The sequence below is a fragment of the Nilaparvata lugens genome, chromosome X, assembly GCF_014356525.2.
Source record: "Nilaparvata lugens isolate BPH chromosome X, ASM1435652v1, whole genome shotgun sequence".
NCBI classification, from domain to species: Eukaryota; Metazoa; Arthropoda; class Insecta; order Hemiptera; family Delphacidae; genus Nilaparvata; species Nilaparvata lugens.
Genome location: NC_052518.1, coordinates 76,425,816 through 76,452,379, shown reverse-complemented (window position 1 = coordinate 76,452,379; position 26,564 = coordinate 76,425,816). Strand labels below are relative to the sequence as shown.

Below are 26,564 nucleotides of genomic sequence, written 5' to 3'. Positions count from 1 at the left end.
AAACAGAGAAACATTGAAATTGTTCAGACAGAGGATAGATAGATAGATATTTATTGACAATTATTACAAGGCTCTTGCCTATGGTAACATTTACAAAAATTGACAATAAAATTAAATCAAACTTAATAGATAAATTATTATTTAACAGTTCTGCATCAGTATAATCAATTACAAATACAGTATCAAAGAAAATAATATAGTATATATTAAGCCATCAACATTATACTAGATCACATTAGCAATACTGGAGGAAAGAAAAGATGTTATTTGCATCCATGTGGAATGAAACTTATCATGAAAGTATACCATTAAATGTTAAAACTTCATAATACAATACAGTAGAGGGTAGATGGAATAGGTAAGGGATAAACTATAAAGGTGGTCCTATTACAAAACATTGTGATCAGACTTTTAATAAAAAGAAGAGAAGTTATTATGAAACTGTACATGAGATAGGAGCAATGAAATGAGAGCATGAATGTACCAAACCCTGCCAATCATAATGAACTTATGCTAAGGTATCATTTATTAATGATGACAGAAGCCTCGATTTAAACAAATAGAAGCTTGGTGAGAAAATCAACTCAGATGATAGATTGTTCCACAGTCTGGACGCTACTACAGTAAAAGAGGAATTGTACATAACTGTGCGGTGGAGTGGAATTTGTAGGAAATACTGGTGCTGCCGTGTGTTTCTGTGGTGGATGTGCGCAAGAGGGATGAATCTCTCTTTCAGATACTGCGGACCCTTACCCTCGACAACTAGGTGATATGCAAGACATAATATGAAGTACTGTCTACGGTCCTTCAGTTTCAGCCATTTCAGTATCCTATAGAAAGGTGAGATGTGGTCATCCCTTCTTGCATCATATATGAACCTAACTGCATAGTTCAATGCACGCTGCAATTTCATATTAAGTTCCTCAGTCATGTCATTGTAGACCATGCTGCCATAGTCCACAATGGGCAGGACAAGACTTCGAACGAGCGTAACACGAAGGTTGGTTGGGAGAAACTTCCTCAATCCTCCTTGATAAGGTGTTGATATGATAGGTCCAATTAAGATCTTATCTATGGAAACTCCCAGAACCTTGATACATTCCTCATACTGAAGTGCATGGCCATCTAGCATTACTTTCGATACTGCATTAAAGTCCAGTTGATTGTACAGTCTGCCATAAGCAACAATTATACCTTTGCATTTCCTGGAATTGAGACTCAAGCAATGCGCCTTTGCCCATACAATCAAAGATGCTATATTAACATTCATGGCAGCCACAGCATCATCAGCATGAGAAGAGTGACCAGAAGGAAAGCGACTGTAGCAAACAAGATCATCGGCATAAATATGATAAGACAAATCACGAAAAATCAGAGAAAGGTTATTTACATAGACAGAGAAAAGGAGAGGGCCAAGGATTGTGCCCTGTGGGTCCCCTGCAACAACTGGCAGCCACTTGGACATTTTCTCCTCAGTCACTCTGATACACTGGTACCTATCAGTAAGGTAGGACTTGAACCAGGAAACACAAGAAGATGATAGACCACACTGAAAAAAGAGTTTATGCAGTAAGATTGAATAACAGACATTATCGAAAGCTTTTGTGAAATCAAATGACACAAGAAAAGTGAAAGAGCGATGAACCATTGCATTTCGAATGTCATCAGTGATTTTCAACAGTGCTATAGTTGTGCTGTGAAAAGGGCGGTAACCAGACTGATTTTCATCAAAGAAGTTGAATGATTCCAGGTAAAGTGACAACTGTTCTTGCACTATTCTCTCCAGTGCCTTGGAAATACTACAAACTATGTTTATGGGTCGGAAGTCTTGTGGAGTAGTAGGATTATTATTTTTTGGAACTGGACATATCAATGATTGCTTCCACAGAGAGGGGAAAACTCCCATTTGGAGAGAGAAATTATGTGTGATAGCAGGAATGATAATTGGTAAAAGAATCTTATAATGAGGATGAGAGAATGATAAAAAATGTCAAATCGTCAGAAATAATACAGTAGTTGCGGATACAATAATTGAGAATTGATAATTATTGTAAAGTTTGTAACATTTAACGAATTGACAGGAATGAATAGAAGGGAATGATGGGATGTATGTATGCACTGGTAAGTTTGCAAATAGAATATTTTGAACTTGAAACAAAAAATCGCCAAGACGTCCAGTGCTTTAAATGAGAAATTTCTTTATTCATGGAAGAAGATAGTGATTATGGAAACGATGATGAGTAGACAAGGAGTTTTTTCAATCATATTACGTCATGTTTTTATGCATTTTTACAAGGAAACGGAATGAGCAGTTGGGCAGCAACTGCTGCTGAAACATCACTTTTCCCCGATTTCTAGACCTCTATTCATATATATGAGAAATAAATTATATAGGGGAATTAGCTGCAGAGAGATGGTTAAATCGAATTTACAACACAAAATCGAGCTAGGAATGATAATTTGATGATGAATATGAAAAAAGCGGAATGAGAATTATTTTATAAACAATCTGATGCATTATGCAGTTTGAATATTCAATTTTTTGGGGGATTTCTATGTTAAAAACTCAAACTGCACAGTTCATAGTAATTGGCAGTTTGGAGGATATGCATGTGTGAGATGCATAATAGCTGCCTAAATTTTTCAATCGTAAAATACCTTGATATAATAACAACAGTGAACACTGAATACTTACATTATAAAAATGTTTAGTATTATTAATGTATTCACATTTACATTTCAGTTATGACATTTATCATAATCATCAGTTAATTACATTTCAATAATGTGAACATCTATGACTCAGCATAAGCATCAGGATAAGAGACCGTGATGCTCTAATAGCCCAAATCTCTGACTGTCCTTCCCTTCAGCACTTGGTAGTAATACAAGATGAGAGATTTATACAATATCCTTCAAACTTTGTCTCAGTTGACGTGACTCCTTCTGTACATTTATGTTGGAAGAAAGACTGAACATCTGGACCATGGTGTATAATAAGTTTTAGTGAATAGTAACACAAATGTATGTGAGGATCAAACATAATTGTGATAAGAGCTATACACAGAGATGAAATACATAATAGGAACAGACGAGCGTGTTCCCATAATCATAGCAATATTGCATTCCATGCGCACTTCAAACTTGCTCGTTGTTCAAGGTAACTTTCCCCTTCACTGATGAGAATGGGACTCACCCCTCAGTTACAATTAGACAAAGAGGCAAAAAAGGGATCAAAGAGGGGTAGTAGGTGTGTATTCATTCATATAAGGAATCGAGAGCATGAGGCCACCTGCATGAAGCCACATCTCATTTATTGCAATTGAAAGCGGAGATGTCCGGTTCATATGAGAGGGAATTGATCACTATAATCTCTCAACAGTGACAGTCACCGCCTGTCTTGCAAATAAATCTAGAATTAGAATATTCGCTTTGCAAATAAATCTAGAATTAGAATATTCGCTTTGCAAATAAATCTAGAATTAGAATATTCGCTTGGCAATATATTATGCAAATAGTCTGAAACGTAGTACTCATTTATGATCTGCTTGTCAATTTTATTAATAATATTCTTATGTTGAGACTCCACCTCACAATCCAGCCGTGAGCTCCAAAAAACTAGATGATATACGAGTATAATTATAGAATATAAGATCAGGACAAATAGAGAACGAATTCGAGCAATTATGTTTATAGTATTCCCATTGCATTAAATAATGAGATTGATAGAAACGAAATATGTAGAGGATATAGACTACAAACATACATTCAAGTAAGTTTTCAAGCATATTCAAAGTATTGGAAATTTGAAAGTATTAGAGGTTATTGCCAATTCTGTTGACACAATAAATTATATAGGCTAACGTTTGAGCTTTACATAGCTTCCAAGATTTCAATCAAATACCGCACCAGAGAGATCATTATTAATACAGTTTATATGTTCAAACATTTATCGTTAGCTCCGTAGGGGGGGGGGGTTAGTACAATTCATCCACTGATATTGAACAACGAATCTACAACTGTATAATGTCTATAACAAGCGTTGAAGAGTCTTACTTTCCTTTGAAATTTGGTACAGTAGTGGCGTAAATAATAGTAACATGTAACATATACACACTATCAAGACTACTTGTATGTAAGCTCTTTGAGGATTCACTGAGTTCATGTTTTTCAAGTTTATTCTTAAAGCTGAATTTCAATATAATTTAGACATCCAAGGAAACAGATCTAAATTAACTCCTAATGATACTCATAATGGAAAAATTCAAAAGATTGTTCAACAACTGTGAACAGAATCTTTGAAGAGAAGACAGAAAATGAAAAAAAAACTTTCTATTTCAATAAAACTACCTTTTTTCAATCAAAAATATTTTGATCTGAATAATTAGTCTCTGACATTGGTTCATTATACCTCTATTAATGTTTTATTACATTGGGGTATACGCTTCCATTATAAAAACCAAACTTGAAGATGACGACTACTGTTTGGTATATCTGAGATGAAACTATTCAACACCATAATAATAATATTATTATAATTATTATATATTAATTTGCCGGTACTGAATTGGATTATTTTCTGTTTATTCGTGATTTATTTACTGAATTGAAGAAGGCAATATATCAATATTGATGAGAAGATCGATCCTTCGCCTAAAGAAGTGAGTACCTTTATTTGTGTCGTGTGAGTTTGAATAAAATTTCAAGTAGGCTATGATGTACAATAATCAAAAGCTGAAATGATTCTCAAGCTCTGACGAATTCGAAATGTTCTGCAACCATCCGTCCTGAAATACAATACCTGAAATACATTGCAAGTGACAAAAGTTGTAAAAGAACCAACATCCAGCACAATAAATAAATATTACACAAAAGATGTACATCCATAACATATTCCAAACAGGGTGGAAGTTGGACAAGGAAACAATCAATTATATGCATTCCAAATGTTTGAAATCTAATACTTACCTCAAAAAATCTGATTTCCAGCTGTAAATGAAGTTACAAGATTAGTTTGACAGTTTTGCAGTGGAATGTGCACTTACCTGTCCAAGTGAACTGTAATTGAAAGGGAATAATGTGACAGATGTGTGCGAGTAACGTTTGGGAGTGTAAATCAACAGTGCAGCTTACGGAACTGAAAAATTATCCATTATGCACTGGAAAAGAGGTGAAGATAGCTTGCGTAAGGGCAAAGAAGAAATTTCCTTACAGCAAATAATTCTGACCAACCCTCCAGCACAGTGGACCCCCCTTTCCTCACAATATCAATGTTTAATGTTTGGTTTTACCTATTGTATGTTTTGTTTCGAATTTAGAATTCAGGCGTATTTGAAAGCTCACTTTCAAGCAAAAAGCATTTCACATTTTTTAAAGCTTGAGAACAATATTAATTAAACTTTTAACGATTATGCAGTATACTTTTCAAAATTAGCTTTTCCTCATGCCAATTCAGGCACTCTCTACAATAATTGATGCATATCAGAAAATAATCTATTTAAAGAAATATCAAGTTAACCTTTAACGTAATAATTAATTATTTTTGCATCTTTAGAATAATAAAGCACAATTCACTTCACGAAAATATTAATATTTAGCATGTCTTGTAAATGTGCTTGTATTGAGAAGGAATAAATTGTAAGAATATACCTGGAAGTTATAGTAAAGTCATATTAATATTCACCAATTAAAATTAATACCATGATTTCAAGAGAATATTAAAGAGCTGAAAGATATGCTTTAACATGATATTATTTTATTCATGAGATGAAAAGGTGAGAATATAAATGATTGAGAAGTATTATAAGCATGGTTATTCCATCGATTATCATTGATGATGAATGATGGTTGATCAATGATCTTCATTGTAATTATCTTTATGAAGTTATAAAAAATTTAATAAAAATGTATTAGTTTTTATGTTGATATAACTCCACTTGACCATGCCATGAGATAAAGAGCGCGTTACAATGAAAGTGAATCTGACATTTTTTAGTTTATTATGATTTACACAATTCAATGCGTCACAATCTCGAAATTCATTCTAAGTTTGGTGATGATTAGAAACCCGTATCTATTGAAACTCTGAACTCAATTAGTTTATTTCCGCTTTTTACACGTAGTTTTACTACTAATTACGATATTTCTTCAACCCCCGATACGCCATAAATAAAAGACAAATGTATATAAAAGAGTAATTTATTCTTTCACCAAAAGCTACTAATACTTCAGATTATTCATCGACATAATAGCCGTGAAAATTGAGGCATTTGTCATACCAGTTGACCAGCCTAACAAAATACTCTTCATAAAATGCTGTCGCCGAGTTAGTTTTTAAGTGGGCTATGACATTGTTTGGAGCTCCTTGTTAGTTTGGAAGCTCTGCCATCAAGGTCATGTTTCAAGTTTGGGGAAAGGTATTAATTACAAGTGACCATGTCGAGTTTGTATGGTGATTGATCGTAATCATCCCATTTAATTTGCTGGAGAAGCCGTTTGGCACCAGCACTGTGATGCCGAGTTGTCAAGGGTCACAACAATTTCGGAGTTCATTTCAACTGACGTCTTTGATTTCCCGACACCATTCACGAACATCATCACTCATACCGTTTCCTGCATAAACTTGAATCATTCTTCGTATATTTATGCTGAAATATTGCCTTTCGCTTGCAAAAACAAATGAAACCACGCTACTAGCAGGATACTCAATTCTGACGGGATAATCAATTACTCGACAACAATTGACGATCTAGCCGCATCGATCAGAGGCCGCATCGATCAGAGGGCGTTTGATGAGAATGTCAAGCTGTTCTGCTCTATCAAAATCAACCCCCTAAATAAATATAGTTTTTATTCCACCTCCGAAAATTATGAAACTTCGTATAACAGAATCTATCAACAGATTTATCTATGCTTTTTGCTTTTCAAGCAAAATTTGAACGGCCATCCAAAATCCAAAAATTCATAATATGTTAGTTCGTAATATGTTGGTGAACTGAAATAATGATTGATGACCAAAAATTATTGATTTTGCAGGTACAAGTTACAACAAACCTTCTGAATGTCAGAGAAATCTGTCAAGCCAGATTGAGCAGAATAAATCGGACAGCCATAAATAATGGATAGTAGCATACTTTGTCAAGGGTGGGTGCTTCCCCTTTGTCGGGAAATTTTTACTGCGGATTTTACTGCTGCAAGATTGTTTGGACCTGGAAAACCGGTCAGTGATTCAAAACGGAGATCTTCCCTTCATCCATCTGATTATGAAATAGCGCATTGTTGGATGGGAAACTTGCCTTCCAGTCAAAATTCTCACAGTATGCACCGGTTGCATATTACCTTGGATGCTATGCAATCAATAGGTAGCTATGCATGCTTTCGATGCATCTAGTTGCATGCATTCAACTCCTCATTCTTCAATAGATGAACTAGTTCAACATAGAACACAACAGCTTCAATGGTGCAGTCAGATTATGGTTTTACAATTCCCTCCAATCTGCATCCTATAACAATAGTACATCTGCACTGGAGAAGATGAATTTATTTATTTATTCATCACATTGTTTAGAAATTCTTAACAATAGGAAAGGCACAACAGGCTTATGCCCAAAACTGTCCCATTTCCAATTTATATTATATTGTCCAAATCAAAATGTTGGTTATGTCAGTTTCACTTTTCAAAATACAATTTACACTCATCAATACTAAAAAAAACGAGCAAATTTTGAATCAAATAGATACTATTAGAGTCTGAAATCAGAAAATCAAGAACAGTAACTTAATAATTATTTAAAAAGTTTAAATTTTGAATGAAACTGAAAATTCCGTCTTTCTATTCAATTCCTCCAATCTTGATCCCTGAATTACAAGGAGGTTGAATAGTTTTCAGAGAGCTTAGTGAACTACTCATCCTCTACCTACGTATATTGTTTGGAAAGTATTACTGATTTTCTATGTAGTTAGAATCTAGCAGAAATGGAATGGATTGCTTACTGCAATCTGCAGTCTGTTGGCCTATTGTAATTGACAACTCTAAAAAGTCTAAAAACTTCTGAGCTCCTGAATGAAACAAGTAATAACAATGACCAGTTGGTAAGTACAGTTTGTAAGAATGAAATCTCTGTCAATACATGGAGCAATCGTTCCACTGTAAATAATATTAACAGTTGCTGTATTCTGAAGAGGGAAGAAGTGTCAAACTTTAAATTTACCAGAAGAGGCGTAGAGGGCCTCTCCACAACTAATTCACATTAGATGACGTCACTCAGATCTGAACGAACATGGAAATTGTCATTAACGTCAGTACAAATTTGAGCTGTATTTAAAATATCGAATTTGTTATAGAAAATTTATGTATAGTATCTCTGAGCCCAGTTTACCATGAAGTAAACAATAACATGGTTATTTTGAATTAAACATAACTATTTTATAGATCTTAAACCAGAAACAGTAATATCAGAGTAGTATCAGTGTGGTAAATGTATCATATAGTGTAGTGTATTGTGTAGTTTTTTCAATGATATGATTGTTCATTGTAGAAAGATTTTACTCTGGAATTAAAGACTTTGGATTTGTATTATTGTGTTCTATAGCGTAGTGCAGTGACTGTAGCAATATATTATTAATACCATACCTAAATATTTTAATACAAGCCTATTTCAATATTTCTTAATGTGGATTAGTTCATAATTTTCATAAGCTTAATTAGTTGTACACAAATCTATTGTACTCCCTTTAAAATGAAATATTCAACAAAACTATCGAAGACCACTGAAATCTTGATATTGAGCTAATTTATATGCGGTTCACACCAGAACGTGGTTGAGACTCTATATATCAGGTTTGATTTACATTTTAATGGAAATAGCACTAATATTTTGATGAATTGAAGATAAGTGAAAATGGGTGGTGAACCGAAATGCTGCATAAAGTACAAAATAATTGTAATATTGTGCAGGTGCACATCACTATCATTCTAGTCTAAAGATTTGTTCTGAGTACCGGTACGATATGAAATTATTAACAAAGTTTGCCGTTCATCAAGTACCTACTGTTCAATGATATCAAATGAGAGTATTCAGTTCATAAAATCGCACACCTCTGCTTAGTGGGTTTTATCTATTTACAGTTGTAAGCACGCGAAAGGTCATTAACACCATACATTGCCAATTTATCAACGAAGCAAACGACTTTGACATTTCTTAAAATGAATTGCTTATTCAAAATAGCTTCCAGCCACAAAACGAAACATGACATTAAATTCAACATTATAATACCGAATATCTCATATTCTGCCATAAATCATTCTACAGTCCAAGTAACCAAGTAATCAAATGATAAACATAGAAGGCAGTTCGTAATAAAATCAATGAGACACTATAAGACCTAATGTTTTAAACCGATTTATGAAATTCATGGTTCAGAAACATTGAACCGCTTTATTTAATATAACGTGTCTTTCAATAATATTACACTTGATAACTCTACTTATCAACAAAACCCCCGTGATATTAGCATATCCCGTATCCCGTATAAGCTTGATGAATCACATTCCAATACAATATTGTACTGTTCAATAGTGATTGGATGATAAACAATGATTTTTTCGATTAAGGAAATATCGAAGGAAATCCATGAGTTTGGCTGCAAAATGTCTTACTCCATGATTTTTCAAGTGATGATGACGTTCACCAGTGAATAAAATATTTTTTAATGTTCATCAACATATAAATATAATATATTATAAAGGAAGAAAATGGCTTATGAATATAGGAAATACACGATTGACGTATCATAACTTATGAATGGACTAATGAATCGATCAACTTGAAATTTTACATTAAGATTCTGAATTTACCGGGGATGATTATAGGCCTATCTTCATTCATATTAATCAATTTTAATTCAATAATTGAAACAATTCCATTCAATCTGTGATTCAAAGTTTATGCAACGATGAAAGACCAACCAAACAGTGCTTTTCCAAGTGATTCCCTAGCTTTATTGCTAGCATTAATGAATTGTTGAAAGGTTGCTATAAATAAAGGTTGAAAGGTTCGATACCAATAAAACTCTTTTTTGCTGAAAATTTTCAACTCTGATAAGGATTATCCACGTAATTTTGACAAAGTAATGGATAATTATTCTATTAAAATGTATCCTGGACATAAGGAGGATGCACTTAAATATAAAATAAAGTACAATATAAAAGTTTCCCATTGCAAAGTGCAGGTTATGTGAACTATATAACCATTTCTTGTACTTACAACAATTAATGTCAATGAGTTATAGGTAGACTTCTATCTTGGAAGAAGGGGTGCGATGTAGGGTTGTACATGGTTAGGGTTGGGCTAGGGTAGTATTCACCTACCATCATACAAATGACCTAATAATCATGAGCTAGCGATAATATGGTAGTTTGGCAACATAACTCGATCATATTCATGAAAAATCAAGTACCCGACTCTATAGTGAGCAAATCTTTTGGAAATGCGTTTTTGAAATTCCAATTGTATGGTTTAAGGGTTGAATAAATCGGAATGATTATTCAAAAAAATGATATACTATGACAAAAGTTGAAAATATGTTTCACAGAACACTTTTTATTGGAAACATTTTTCTTCGCGGTGAATAGTTTTCGTAAAAAAGTGAATAACTGAATCACTTTAAAAAAAAGTGAATAACTGAATCATGGCCGCTATTTTCCAATATATTATTTAATATTTTTTATTGTTCATAAGAAAATATGGACTAACACATTTCCATCGAGAATTGAATTTTTAATCGAAGAGAGTGTGTAAGAGTTAATAATCTCCCAAATAAAATTATTAATAGGATAACAAAATATTCAACAGAGATTGCAGCCATCAAACATGATCCCCATTAATCAACGACAACGATTGATTAACCTCAGCTCTTATATCTTCCTTGTTTATGTTTGAGGTTCCTTGTCACTTGTGGAAATTCCAGGGTACTGCATTTTCCTCGATACATACCAATAGTCACTGATCTGAATGGAAACTGATGTATAAAATAGATGTATTCACATTGAAGTAAATCTCTACCTACTTTGTTAACAAGACAAACCGTTTCAAACGGATTAGTAGAATAATTTTCCGGAACAACCTTGAAATTCATAGAAGTACAAAAATATAATGTGCGGACACCTATTTTGAGACCACAAGTTTCCAAGTTCGGGTTCATATAACAAGACCGGTAAACTATTATTTTAAAAGCAGGGTAAATGCATTGTGATTATACATTAAAAACAAAATGAATACATTATTTCGTCCTCCACATTTCATCCTATTACCTCACGAATACTTTTCCAAAAAATCGTGAAAATTATGATCTAAAATATACAGAATACTTTCTGTTCCTTAATATAATTGGCCTTCCATTATTTCTCTAACTTTAGAATTGGATACTATTCCAGACACACGTTTCCTATTTGAGATTAGTTAATCTCCTTATTCTAGTATTGTATTTAGATCATCAATTATAAAATAACTTGAAATATCATGAAGCTTTTACAAATTGAAAGAAATAAGTATTCCGTTGATGATGTTATCATCTACCTCGTTTCCCGGGATACGGCAGTAACCGTTGGATTTGTATTCAATTTCGATACATATTATAATAATCGAGTATGTTGTATAGAATCGAAATTAATATATTTGAATCAAACTAATCATTTTTCCTTACGTGTCCATGGGTTTGAATCGAAATTTTGCATACAGCGATTATGAAGCAACGAGAATAATGACTAAAATGTTGATTAGTATGAGGTATTGAAGCATGTCATGAATATGATTGAATAGTTAAGTTATTCAGCATTTTGTCAAGCTTGTGAACATTTATTCTCTTATTGTGGTAGAGTTTAGAAGATGTGAAGTACGAAGCAAGCAGAAGAACAAACAAATTGATGGATATCCTAGAAATGAAAATCAATATTCATTTATAAAAATACAATGTATGAAACAATAAGATCTACTATAACAATACTACAACAAAATTTGAAGAGTAAGAATAATTGACAACTCACCAGTTTATGAGAAATGGTACAAAGTAATCCACCTGAAACAAAAGAGCAATCGTTAGATTTTTTCCAGCTCAAAATGATAGTATGTCACTAGTTGATACATTAAATGTATTTAGTATTGTTTATAAAGGAAAATATAGAATATCTCTTGTCCATAATACAGAAACGTGAATTAATCGTGGAATGGACAATGTTAACAATATATTACTCTGCACATTAAAGTTCATACACTTAAAACTTACTTAATCAAAGAAAAATATTGAAGCATTGCATCATTCAGAAGATGAGAAACCACGGGTAATCTGTATAGGCTATTATGATCTAGTAAATATCTTAAGTGTCCGAATTGAGAAGAGGAATGGTGATAATGGTAGTAATAGGATTCAGGCCTGAGCAGACAGAATTATTCATTAGCGGTAATAGGCTTATTGGAAGAGCTTGTTTCCATTAGCGGTATTAGTAACAAAACTTCTTGTTGAAACTTTTGAGTGCTCTTACAAGAGCTTCAGACGATCATTTCAGGCGATTTCAAACACTTAAATTGGCTGACTGAGCTGCGTCCCAATATTTTGCAGATTATTATTGATGTTCGGCGTATCGTTTCTCTTAAAAATACTTGGAAGTAGTCGCTTGGCATCGACTAGCTCTAAGAAAAAGATAAACTAACCTCCGGATTGCATTCAAAAATAAATTCGCGTTACAAGTTGAAATGAGGGCGGGATCACAAATCTAAAACAATATTCTTCCTTTAAATACATGATTATTATATTATGCATTGTTCGAATGTTTCAAATTACCCTACTAACTACCAAATCAACTTTTTAGAATGGTCAGGTTCTGACAGGCCCGCATGAAGTGTATATTGTTCTCCATCAGTAATTAGTAATCAGCGTGCAAAAAATAACTAATAATTTTTGGCGAAAGCGTTCGATAAGAAAAGTGGGTTGCTACTATTAATACAAGATAGATTACGTAAATTGGCAGTGATATGATCGAAAACCTTCGCAGGCCAAGTATATTCCAGCTAAAATGCGAGCGTGTTGACGTATTCACTCTACTTTCAAACACCACGTGAACATAATTTGCTGATAGATTGATAGAGCTATCAATAACATTTCATCCATCGCTATGTCAAATCAGTTATAAAGATTGATTTGATGTTGAATCATAGATTCAAATTGTGAAAACAGACACACAATGTTGAATAAAAAATAGAACTGCATCAGAATAGTGAAGCGAAAAATATTGAAAGCTAGGATGTTTCTAAGCTTGGGAAGATCAATTATTCAACTAGCTTATTATAGAGGTAAGTATCAATACAAAATGTAATCTATAGAAACATGGAGAATGATTGTAGGAATCTTCGCTTTTAATTTGAATTTAGTGATTCGGGATGCGAATCAGTCATTGTGATTGATTGATTGATTGATTGATTGATTGAGTACTTTATTTATGTAGATTACAATATATACTGGCTTATACACTTATATACAATAGCTTACAATACAGCAAAATTATAGATGAATTTACATAATATAGACTAAGAAAATAATTATTGAACTGTATATGATATGAAAAAGCAGTTTGTAATACAATAACCATAGATAATAATCATATTGTTATGCATCTACATAAATTGGCGGAGCTTTGGACATATCAATGTCCATTCTTCGGAAAGAATATTAAAAATATCCTCCCCACTAACTCTCTACCAAAACGTTAATTTCGTTATTTAAACTAAGGATCTATTAATGGAAATATTGTAAAAGTTTTAATCAATATGAATATTAAGAGAAAAAAAAACAGAAAATTGATAGAGTAAAATAATTTTGTGAATCGATTCAAGGTCAATATTGTTTATAAGACGAGAATATCCAATTATAATGGGTTGTGTTTTGATGGGATTAAGCTTAAGGCCATTTTTCTTTGTCCATTCCACTATCGAATTGATATCCTGATTCATTATTCCAACTGTTTCATTAATTTTTGTTATGGGACAGCTTAAATAGATTTGAAGGTCGTCTGCATAAGTATGGAAACTGGAGAATTTGATAATGGAAGAAAGGTCATTAGCATACAAAGTGAAGAGGAGAGGGCCTAAAATTGAACCTTGTGGTACTCCATGCATAACGTTTTTCCAAGTTGACTTTTTGTCACCGACAGATACACATTGTTTCCTACCTAATAGATAGGATTTAAACCAAACTAACGAGTTGCGACTGAAACCAAGAATAGCCAACTTATTCAGAAGGACTGTATGATCAACAGTATCGAATGCTTTAGAAAAATCAAATAGGGTGAGGATGGTGCATTTTCTTTGGTCCATAGCTAACCTTATATCATCAGTGACACGAAGCAGAGCTGTCTCAGTTGAATGGAATTTTCTAAAGCCTGATTGAAAGTTATGAAGCTTACTATTGTTGTCTAGAAATTTTACAACTTGAGCATGAATGAGTCTTTCTAGCACTTTGGACAATGCAGGTAAAATACTGATTGGTCTAAAATCCTCAACTTTATTGGGTGATGGAACTTTATTTAGAGGGCGAACCAGAGCAAACTTCCAGTTTTCAGGGAAAATGCCTTCTTCAAGTGACTTGTTGAAAATGTATGTAATGGTTGGTAAAACAGCAAATAACATCTTCTTGATAAATTTAATAGGAATTTTGTCTACACCCATAGCATTACTATGAATACGTTGAATTGCTCTGAAAGTGTCTTCTTCTGAGATTGGATGGAAATGAAATTGATCAGTGATTGGTAAATCTAAGTTTGTAACCTGCTCTTCAAGATCATTAATGTGATTAGCAATGACAACTTCGTCGCGTTGGTTAGAGTGTGAAACGAAATGGTCATTTATATTATTCAATGGTAAGTCAATTTGTGGATTCGATTTCTCTTTGCCAAGCCCGAATTCTTTTATTCCCTGCCAAAGTGATTTAGAGTCTTGTCTATTGTTTGTCATAAACGAATTCAAGTACCTAATCTTTGAGTTCCGTAATTCCTGTTTAACCCTATTTCTAAGGCTCCTATACTCTATCAAACTGTCCAAGTCAAATGTCTTTTTAAATTTTCTATGTGCTTTGTCTCTACGTCCCATCATCTTAAGTATGTCTTCAGTCATCCACGGTACTCGTCGTTTTCTATTAATCCTCCTTGTCACATAAGGTGCATGTTTGTCATACAAGTCAAAGTCCAATTCTCGAAAGTCTTGACCATGTCATCAACTGAGGGTAATGCTTCAATTTGATGCCATGGAGTCTGAGCCACATCAGTCAGGAAGGCGGCTTCATCAAAGTTTTTGAAGTCTCTATAAGTGATAATTTTCTGTTCTGGCTTGGGTATCTTATGGGAAAGTACACAGTAGATCAAATCATGTCTAGAAATAGCTGGGACTGAGATTTGGCCTGCTTGAACAACCTCATTGGGATCACTAACAATGAGAAGGTCAATGAGTGTGTCTGATTCATTAGTATGATGAGTTGGATCGAGAGGTAAAATAGTCATGTTTAGGCATTGGAAAATTGTAGTCAGTTGAAAGTAGTCAAAGTTACGATTTGTCATGTTCAAGTCGGTGTTCATATCCCCCATAACTAGTATACGGTTATAACAAGGCATAAGAGAAAGCAAGGCACTTTCGAAATCTGTGAAATGACCTATTTTTGGTGGGCGATAACAGATACCAACGAGTAATTTATCAGTACTAGATAAGGATAATTCAAGTAGCATAAACTCTGGTCTGGAACAATACTCTTGTTTAGATGTGATTAAAACTTTTGTTTTGATACCTTCTTTCACATAAATTGCTACACCCCCACAAGCTTTATTTAATCTATCATTCCGGAAAAGATTATATCCAGGCAATGCAACAAAATTTGATGAAATACTAGGCTTCAAAAATGATTCGGAAATTCCGATTATATTGAAGTCCTGAAAACGGAAGATTGCTCTGAGTTCATCAATGTGGCAACTGAGGGATTGTACGTTAAGGTGAGCAGCCTTGAAAAGTTTTTTGAAAGAGTGGAGCTTATTTGCTAGAAACATACCTGCGTCATTATTACTATTATTGAAATAATCATACCTACTTGAGGGCGAGCGAGCTGACGTGTCAGTGAGAGGCATCATGGAAGCAGCAGACCAATCGTGAACCGACCTCAGAACACACATGACGGGGAAAATGGGGATGAAACTGATAAAACTTAACCTAAATGAAAAAGTCTCTTGATTCGAGTGCATTCAGCATGCCTTGACAGTTCGGCTCCCTTCACTATTTAAAGCACTAGTTCAAAACAAAATTCACTAAACACAATAAGATGTAGATGTGTGGAGTTCCGGTGATGAATAATCCTAGTGGTGAATAAGACGAAGATTGAGGAAGAGCTGGTAGTGGGAGATCTGGTCCAAGTGGAGATAGAGCGAGTAGGTATCCAGTAGTGGAAGAATCGGGTCCAAGTGGAGGTAAGCGAGAAGGAATCCAGTAGTGGAAGATCGAGTCCAAGTGGAGACAGAGAGAGATGGAATCCAGTGGTGGAAAATCGAGTCCAAGTGGAGATAGAGAGAGATGGAATCCAGTAGTAGAAGATCGTGTTCATGGTGGAGATAGAACGAAATGGGATCCAGTAAAAACTGAAAAAGAGAAGAAAAAGCCAGCAGAAAAACGAAAAATCTTTGAAGAAAGTTATCAATTGAGAAAAGATACATAATACAACTCGCACCTTGGGAGGAAGACTGCTCCAACTCGAAAATTGTCAATTTTGATCTTGTGTATTTTAGTTTGTTTCTATGCACTTTATTCGGTGGAAGACTGTTCCAAGTCAAAACTCGTTCCAATTATTCTATAATATATCACAGAATGTTCAGTATTCCTATTTTGAACACCAATGCAATCATTTACAGGAAGACTAAGCCATATTATGAATGAAAACATAAATACAGGCCACTTTTAAGAATTAATAAGTGAACTAAAACAGTTGGAATCAGAGAAATTGAGCAGAAAATTCTAAGAGCAGAAAATCAAGTTTGAATACCTATGAAAATTTTAAAACTGCTCTCCTGAATAAACGACTTTTTGAGTTGGAACAGTCCTCCTCCCGAGGTGCGAACTGATAATGAATAATATCCCCATAAAATTGAAGAGGAATAGTATGATTCAATGTGGGAAAGAATCGAATATTATATGGATAAATATATGGATATTATAATATAATATATGGATACTAGTAGAAGGTAATCAGATAGAAAGAGAAAAGGTAGGAAGATAAATAGATATAGAAAGAGAAATAAACATTTGAACATGCTGGATAGCTAGTGAAAAAATCACAGGGAAGATAATGATAACAATGGGGAAGAAAAGAAGAGAAAGAAGGAATGTGCACAAATTGAGAAGATCTTATGAAACTGAACTATAGAATAAGAAATAGAACATCGTATTGTGATCTTGAATTAATCAAGGAGAGAAGAAGAAGAAGAAAAGAAGAAGAAAAGAAAAAGAAAGAGAAGAAGAAGAAGAAGAAGAAGAAGAAGAAGAAGAAGAAGACGAAGAAGAAGAAGAAGAAGAAGAAGAATAGAAAAGAATAATAATCATCATCGCAAACAACAATATTCAAGTAATCATTATAAATATAAGATCAAGAAGAGAAATTAGAAAGAAAAATAAGAAGTAGAGGAGACGATGGAGAAAGTGCTAGATTATTTTAGATGAGTTTTAAATAGGATTGAACGGTGAAGTGTGAAAAATATTATATAGTATTAGAAGTATAATTAACTATTGGGAGTTGCAATAACAATAAAAGTAGTAAATTGAGAACTGTAATATTTTAGTGATGAATGTCTAAGATAACATTAAATGAAACACAGCCCCTATATAAGCATATGAACAGACTACCCACCCCTCCGTTCTATCAATAATTCTTCACACATTTGCTTCTATTGCTCGAGCTGTGGCAACAGTAGGAGATATCATTATGTACACCTAATATAGAAGAGATTACTATCTTTACCTATAGATTACATCCATATCTATAACGTATGTTAATCATCCAATTTATTTGAAATTCAGCATTTCGAAAATTATTAATTATGGAAATAATTTTGGTAAGAGATGTGATAATTATTAGTAAGAATAGAGATAATGATTCTCTAAGTACCCTCTGGAGTATAGTAGTTGATGCATTGAACGTAGTTTTGGGAATTAATATCAAGATAAATTATTAATCAGTATTAACAAATGTGGATCTCCTTAGTTTGAAATAATTGCCTCATACATAATCATAAATAGCAGTGGAAAGATTCATTTATAGAACAGAAAGCCAGCTCATGAAAAATGCCAAGGTATATCTATTGTGAAATGTTTTAATACGAATTTCCTATTTTTGTAGTGAAGGGCACCTTAGTAATCGAATCCTGAAATGATTTAATTTACCTTTATTTTTTGAAGGTCGGTCATCCTCTCGACTGTGTGGACCCTCTTGGATCCTCCCTCGCCGATAGAGATCTTGATCCTCCCGTCCGATGACCAGACATTCCTATGCCCATGACGGTCGGCCGCAGCGTTGAGGATCTTGAGGCGCTCCGCAGTCAGATCCTCGCGAATGGTGACGCCGGAACCCTTCAGCTTCCTCTTAGCGTCGAAGATCATCTTCCTGGTCCGGTAGCTGCAGAGTCGAACTATGATGGGTCGGTCCTTGGGTTTAGCTTGCCCTTGTTGAGGTGGTTGACGCCTTCCAACGCGATGCGAGCGGTTGACATCCGCCAAAGTCACGGGCACGTTCAGCTTCTTGTTAAAGACATCGAGCGCCAGCAGGTCCGTGTCTTCTTTGTCACTCTCCGGGATCCCAAAAATACGTATAGAATGTCGGCGCCCATATTGCTCGAGGTCGTCGACCTTCAGGTGACAAGACACCTCCAGCTCACGAATTCTATCGTGCAGCTGTTTGTTCTCCTCCTTCAATGCCTGAAGTTCCTCGAAAATAGATTTCACAGCCATTGATACAGCACTGTGGACAGACTCTTCGATTTGCTGTCGAATAATGAGGAGGGTCTCTTCGGACAATGCTCCAGAAATAGCTGGCTTCGGAGCATTGACCTCGCTCTTCGGTGTGCCTCTATTCGGTCGAACCATCGTGTACCGTTAGGTGGATTTACACTTTTATAGGCGAGAAGGTGAACTGAAGATTTAGGAATGTTTTTTCAAGATAAATAAAAAGAGTGTGAGTTAATCAAAAATATAATTTCACTATTGAATTAAGCTCGAGAAACTGAATAACTAGATGTATAATTTGAAGTGAATTGAACTGTATAACCCTACGAAATATCTGTTAGAAGACGGAGCCGAACTGACACACGTTTACTCACTCGACATAACCCAAGAGCGAGGTCGTGATGCGAGATTAATAACAATGAAAATAGGCCTCGGTGAATTCAGAATCTTTATGTAAAATTGCAAGGAATCTCGGCAAAACCGAGTCGATAGTTGGAAAGCGTTCCAGTCGGGATCAGGCTCGAAAAAGGTGAAAGCGAAGAAAATGAAGGGTTTCAAGCCGCCCAAACACAAGGCCGAATCCAGATAACCAGTGTAGACATTGTGCTCTCTCAATCAAAACATTATCGTTTGTTTCCAACCATCAATGAGACACTAAAAATAGTTATCATTTATGGAAACATCTTAGTAATTCAGTAACTGGAATTCTAGTTGTGTGTTCAAAAAATGTAAATAGTTTCCTATTTGAATTAATAACTTTTGTATAAACATTTACGAGTATATCTAAACAGTACTTCCATACATTGTGATTCAATCAATATAAAATTTAGCAATATATATATTTTTTAATTAATCAGTCATTCATTATTTAAAAACAGAAACATCGGCACCCATAGTTAGAGCAGTTTTGATGTTTTATTTTACTTACCATCTACTATTAGAATTTAGTTGAATTTTATTGTCATGCTGAACTTTATTTGATTTCTGTACACGCATTTATGAGTGTGAAATGAATTTGAATTTAAGTTGAACTCATAAACCCTCATCAAACATAAAAAGTACCTAGGAGCTTATCAGCAAGTCTAAAATAATGACTTGCATGCCAAGTGGCCATAAAACATATTTAAAAGTTTTTCTTACATGATTGTCAACTCACAAATTTTGGAACGTGAACAAGCCTGTCATGCAACTGCAGCATGAGGATATTGTACTAGGTGTGCTATTGGTTGATTACTACCCCAGTCCGATTGCAGGCAGCTAGGCAGCTGGCAGGTGTGTGGCAAACTGAGCAGACGGGTCAATACACTGATAAAGAACAGATTCGGGGGTTGGAGCAGGTGATTGCGCCACTGCCACTCGCCAAGGTGAACTTGTGTCTGTCTAGACTGTGGTACCCCGCTCTCCCCTGCCCCCCTGCGTTTTCAGTCACGCGCAAAAAATAAATAAAGAGAAAAAGGCGAAAAAAGAGTGCAGATAGGAGAGGTGAGCGTCGGCATCACTAAGTTGAAATTTTCCAGTCGCCCGTTCGCAACAATACCTGCCGAGCTCATCAGCCCGCCAGACAAAAAACAAGCAGCCAAACTGGCCAATTGCTTGCACAAAAAAATCAACGTCAACCGTAGAAATGAGACAACTTTGAAAGTGATAGTGATGAAGAGAATGATGTTCGAGCGAAATGTAATCATCATCATCATTACAATGATCATCATGCTACTGATTTTATTGTATTTATACGTGGAAATAATAAATTAAAATAAGTAATCGCAAATATTTAATGGTCTCAAGATGATTTGAATAAGTTCACATTCCTATTCTTACCCATCATATTTGAAAACAGACAAAAAACATGTTGTACTTGAAATACAAATGAATAAACGTGATAAACAAAAACATGAAGACTATTTTATCAATGACAGTCACTAAGATCGTCAATTAAGGTAATGTTTGTGAGGGTGGTGGATATTCGCATGCAATAGCAAAAACTTCATAGCTACTTGATCGAGACAGTTGTACACGTTTTCCAGTTGGGAGAAAGTGTATATAAAGACGGCAGACATACCTATATACCCACTACAGAAATATTAATTTTGTCAACCAAGAAAGTCAATTCGATTTGAGATAACTTCGAAATGCCAATCGTTCAAATATTTATTTGAAAATGAACAAAGTTCATAGATGAATTACAATTAACCAAAATGAATACTGAGGTCATGCTTAAAAGGTTTGTTATAACATGTCAACTGCTTTTAAATGGGATGAGAATTATGGTATACTAGTATTAATAATTAATTTTTCATACTGGGAAGATTCGGGGTTTTGGTTGGATTTGAAATTTTGAATATTGACTTTTGTTGTGACACAAACCGTATGTGAGTTAGCCCAATACAACGGTAACAGTGGCTGTCATTAGTATTTTCAAATATGATGATTGCTAGCCCCTATTTTCTTCCACACATACAGGAAACTGCATCAATAGTCTATTCCTGAGATAATGAAATCGTGATGATGAAGTCAACTGCTGACCGATCTAGGCCTATTGATCTACTGAAGGCCAGCAGTAATGAATTTGAAGGAAACTCCCATCCTCTTCATTCAGAGCTAGTAGTGCAATAAAGTTCCGCATTTCAAAACGGAAATCGCTCTCAAATGAGGTTTGATAATAACTTTTTCAAGCTTGCAAGAAATTGGAAGTTGATTGACAGACCGAATTCAAAAGATAAACAGTCTTTCGTTACAACGGGGCAGGGAACAGTCTTTTCATAATAAATTGCAAAGAAAATTAATTAACAACAATTTAAATATTGTTATCATTAGTAATCTCTTCAATCATACTTATACATAGATAGTTGGTGAAAATTATGGAAACAAATCAATATTTCCGTTACAAGGATAATTTGACCACCGGTTTGGTTGGGAATCCTATTTGAATTGTAAAAGCGACTTTTCTGTGGTTTCATAATTTTGGTCTGCCCTCTTGGTTCCGCCATTTTGAATCCAACTTCTTTTTTTCAATGAGGAGGGTAAATGTGATAGATTATTTCGATACAGAGTTTCAAACGAAAATAAATGGCGAAAACCACACATCGATAGCTCAACCCGATACAAAGGTATTCATTCACATTTAAAGATAATCAAACAAAATTTAAAAATGAGTGAATCAAATGAGATATTTTAGATAATAGTGTGTACTGTAGTGTGTAGTAGGTGTAGGCCTAGTGTTGACTGTAATAGTTAAGTTCTTCAACTTTGTAATTTTTTTTGAATGAATGATGACGGTTGTTTCAACATATTGTGTTTTATGACAATAAACGATGATATGATTTGATTTATATCTGACAGATCGAATGAGTTACTACAAAATTTGAAACCAATTTCTAATTCGTATTAAAAATTTGAAATTTAAGCAAATCCATTCATTTGTAAGTGATCAGTTGACTTTTTGAACGAGCGTTAGCGAGTCTTTTGACTCAATGTCAAAATCGTTGTCCGTCTGTTGGTATGTTTGTCTGTCAGTATGTTCTACAATAACTTTTGAACGGTTTGATCAATCAGCTTCAAATTTTGAACACATATTACTCCAACCTTTTTACAGATCAAGTTCGTTGGACAACGAAATTAACTCACTCCTTCATCCTTTGCCAGGATAGAACAAAATAACACTGTAACTGCATGAGAAAAAAATGTTGTGATATATCATTTAGTCAGCTGTATTATTAATTTCATGCAATTTCTACAATTTTTCCATTCATTTATATTAGCTGATGATATTTGGGAGCTATCACAGAGACTGATTAATCTACAACATTATAATTTACATTAACTCGCTTTCCCTGTATGTCTGCCTGTCTATAACATACGCATAATTAATAATAATAATACTTATGATAGCAGTTACTATGACGTTAGTATTATTATTTTAGGGATTTCTTATTTCTGTGTATTATTCATCCATAAATAAAGTTAAAAATAAAGTTCTATGGATTCACATAGGCCTTCAGAGTTGGTGAAAATTTTGGAAACAGCTTAATATTTATTTTCCAAAAGTGATTTGACAGTAGGTTGCATTGGGGATCCTATTCGAATTAAAAAAAAAACTAATTATAAAAAAAACAGTTGCTTCAAAATTTTGGTTCGCCATATTGAATTCAAAATCATTTTTCTAAATGGGAAGCTTGTCATGTGATACATGATTCAGAAACAGAATTTCAAAAGAAAATTAATTGTGAAAACGGCATATCGATATCTCAAAACGTTTCAAAGATACTTTTAAATATACTAATAAATGAAATAAATGAGTACCCTACATTAAAAATATGAGAGATCAATTTTTTGTTCAAAGTGTAAATATGTGGGAAGAAGCTACTATTAGTATTTACTCATACTTGAAAAGGGAAGAGTAGATGGTTTACATATTTTCTATTTTCAATGTAGGCTCATCTATTACATTTTTGCACGATTTATAAGTATATTTAAATGTGGATATTTTTTAAATACAGTAGTTTGAGATATCGATGTGCAATTTCCATCATTTGTTTTCTCTTGAAATTCTGTATCGAAATCATTTATCACATGACCACTTTCCCATTTAAAAAAATGGTGTTGGATTCAAAGTGAAGTTCCAAGATGACGGTTCCAAGATAGCGAAAAATATTCAAGCGTACCGTAGCAAAAAACCTTATTAATTCAAATAGGATCTCCAATGAAGCCTATTGGCACATAATCCTTGAAAAAGAAATATTAAGCTGATTTCATAATTTTCATCAACTCTGTATAACTAGAATTAGCGGATTTCAAAGATCAATACGATAGTTCATGAGCGAGTTCTCCGACCCAGGGGGTGACTACTTTACTTCCACTTGATCACAAATCTCTGCCCTGTTCTATTTGACCTTTTTGTAGGAGCATGTATTGTTTGCTCATTCCAGGACGATTGGCAAAATTAAGGTTAGCTTATTTCAAACCAACTAGCAAGCTACTGGGGACAATAACCTTTGCTCAGCTCTTTGCCTAACTAGAATTTCTAAAAGATATTTGAGTTCATTATTTCATGATTCAAGTTGAAGAACAATAAATAAATTATTGAGCTTACAATCTCACGTCAATGGCGATATGACGGTAGTCATAATCGTGTTGTTATTCAGACGTTTTCTAGTAACTGGTTTGTGATGAATAAAGATGATAGTCGAATAGTTCATTATGATAATTTTGACCATAAATAGAATGATTTCCAACTATATGTTTTATCGAAGTATTGAAGCAAATGATTTTATACCAAAGCGTAACTCACTCGATAGTGACATGATAATTATTATTGATAACTACAAAAATGAGCAAGTCGTTAATGGCATATTTTTTGGCTGCTTCATAACATGTGCAGCCAAAATGCACAACATATTAGAACTTAGTATCTTGTATTTCATTCATTCATCGCCAAATTTGAAAATAGAAACAAAAGTTATTCAAATCCAGGTCATCTAGTAACGAAAAAACGAAAATCGACTAAATATGTAGAATATGAATTATATCGACATTGCTCGGTTGAAGCCGCAATGCTTTGAGGTACCTTCATAAATGAGGTAAGAAAATTGAAATGACCAAAAAGAACTGTTGCTTATTAGCTTAAACTGTTGCTTTTCTGTGTAAACCTTACAAACTCATTGCAGGGTGATCATTGATGTCAAACTTGACCTTGTAAGGAGAGACAGAGAGAAAAAGAGAGAAAATAAAGAGAGCCTTTCGCATAGAAGGCAATTGAAATGTGATAAAAGGAGTATTGTTGGAGAGGAGGATTGATGATTCACTGATAATAAATTGATGTATGGATTGGAATAAGAGCTCCAATCAAATCTTACGAGATATCATTATTGCAATGATAGGAGAGATGGTGAAGGGTCATAGAAGAAACGGAAATAGTCTGTTACTAGAGAATAAACAAATTTGAAAATTTCAAACCCAACGACTCAATCCTAGTTTTCTGAGTTCTCTGAAGGGAGTTATCTACCCTTTCCACTAACAAAATTCAATGATGCCTCTCGAGCACTGATCAAACTAATCCATGCTCTATTTCCTATTATTCCCCTGTTCCCCTCCTTGAACCTCCAGGCGAACCTTCCCCTTTTTCCCTCACAAAGCACCCTTCCACGTACATCTGCTTACACTGCTGTGTGCTGTCATCATCAATCTACGTTTCAGTCATCCTTTTGATCATCTAGCTTCTCGAAACTTTTCATCATCGTTCAAATACTGGTCCCCCAGTAATGACTATAAAGCTCTACATGAAGCGACTTGAATCAAGATTCTTCTAATAAAAAATATATTCAAAATGTACAACATATTAGAACTGGTAACTAGTAATTCAGTTCATTCAAAGTGCACAACTTTCGAACCAGCATCTTGTAATTCAGTTCATTTGTTCATCGCCAGATTTCAAAATAGAAACAAAGTTATTAATATCCAGGACATCCAACACGCATGATTAGTCTGACTGTGCTAACTAACACCAGTACATTCTATACTCACTGGCTAACACATCCCAAAGATACACCCAGAATTGACAAAGATAACCCAAAATGATTGACATTTTCAAGCTTTTCCGAAAACGACTGGTCTGACTTCAATCATTAATGATTGAACTCAGTACACTTTAACAACAGACTAATTCAGCGAGCCTGCTAGTTATGTTTCGGTCATGTCCTTGAGTCTTTGTTAGACGCGAAGCGAGTCTGCCAACTCGTATTCCTCCAGGATAGATAAGTACAGTACTAGACAAAAATGAGTTCAGTTTTCAACTGCGAACTCAGTAAATCATAACTACTACGGTATTTAGCATACTAAGAAATTTTATCACTACAAATATCGCTGAAAAGTAACATTGGTTTATGACGAATCTCTAGTGATCATTAACTAACATAACGGAGCACGAGTAAGAGAAAGATTTGGCAGATGCGCAATTTTAGTGGTGCTAGGTCGTTGACCCGTCGACATAGATGACTTCCTCTTGAGTGAGGTTACGCGAAAGACTGAAAGGACGCGCGCCCGCGAGTGAGTGAGAGCGAATTGGCGAATAGGAGAGAGAGAAAGCAGCCCACTGCCAGACTGACCCGTTGTGAAGGCCGAATTCACTAGCTGAGCGAAAATGAAATTAACGTTGTTATTCTATCATATGAAACTGTCCCAGTTTATACTTCAAATTATATAATCAACTGAATGGGTAAAGGAGTGTTATACTGGAAGGTATGTAATACTGGAGCTTTATACAAATTCATAGAAGATTATACAACAATAATTTTAAAAAGTAATAGGCCTACTAGTCACAGTTCATCAGGGAATAATATTGGAAACGTTACAGAAGTCAGCAACAAGAAACAATTCTTCTTCTTTGTTTAACAGCCGTTGGGTTGGTTGGCAGCAACTCTCCATGCCTCTCTGTCATCCGCCATCCTTTTGAGGATAATATTTAATATTAATTATTTATATAATAATCTATCTTATATTATAATAACAATATTTCATATACATTACACATAATCTAATGAGAAAATTTAACTG

General features: G+C 34.2%; 1 protein-coding gene across 6 annotated transcripts in view; it reads right to left on the bottom strand.

Moving 5' to 3' along the window:
• LOC111047779 (protein ECT2) overlaps positions 1 to 26,564 on the bottom strand; it is a 263,745-nt gene that overhangs the window by 139,043 nt on the left and 98,138 nt on the right. For all 6 annotated transcript variants that reach the window (XM_039441642.1, XM_039441644.1, XM_039441645.1 and 3 more), the window contains one exon: positions 12,044 to 12,075. The gene's annotated coding sequence lies outside the window, so the exon portion shown is untranslated. The remainder of the gene's footprint in view (positions 1 to 12,043; positions 12,076 to 26,564) is intronic.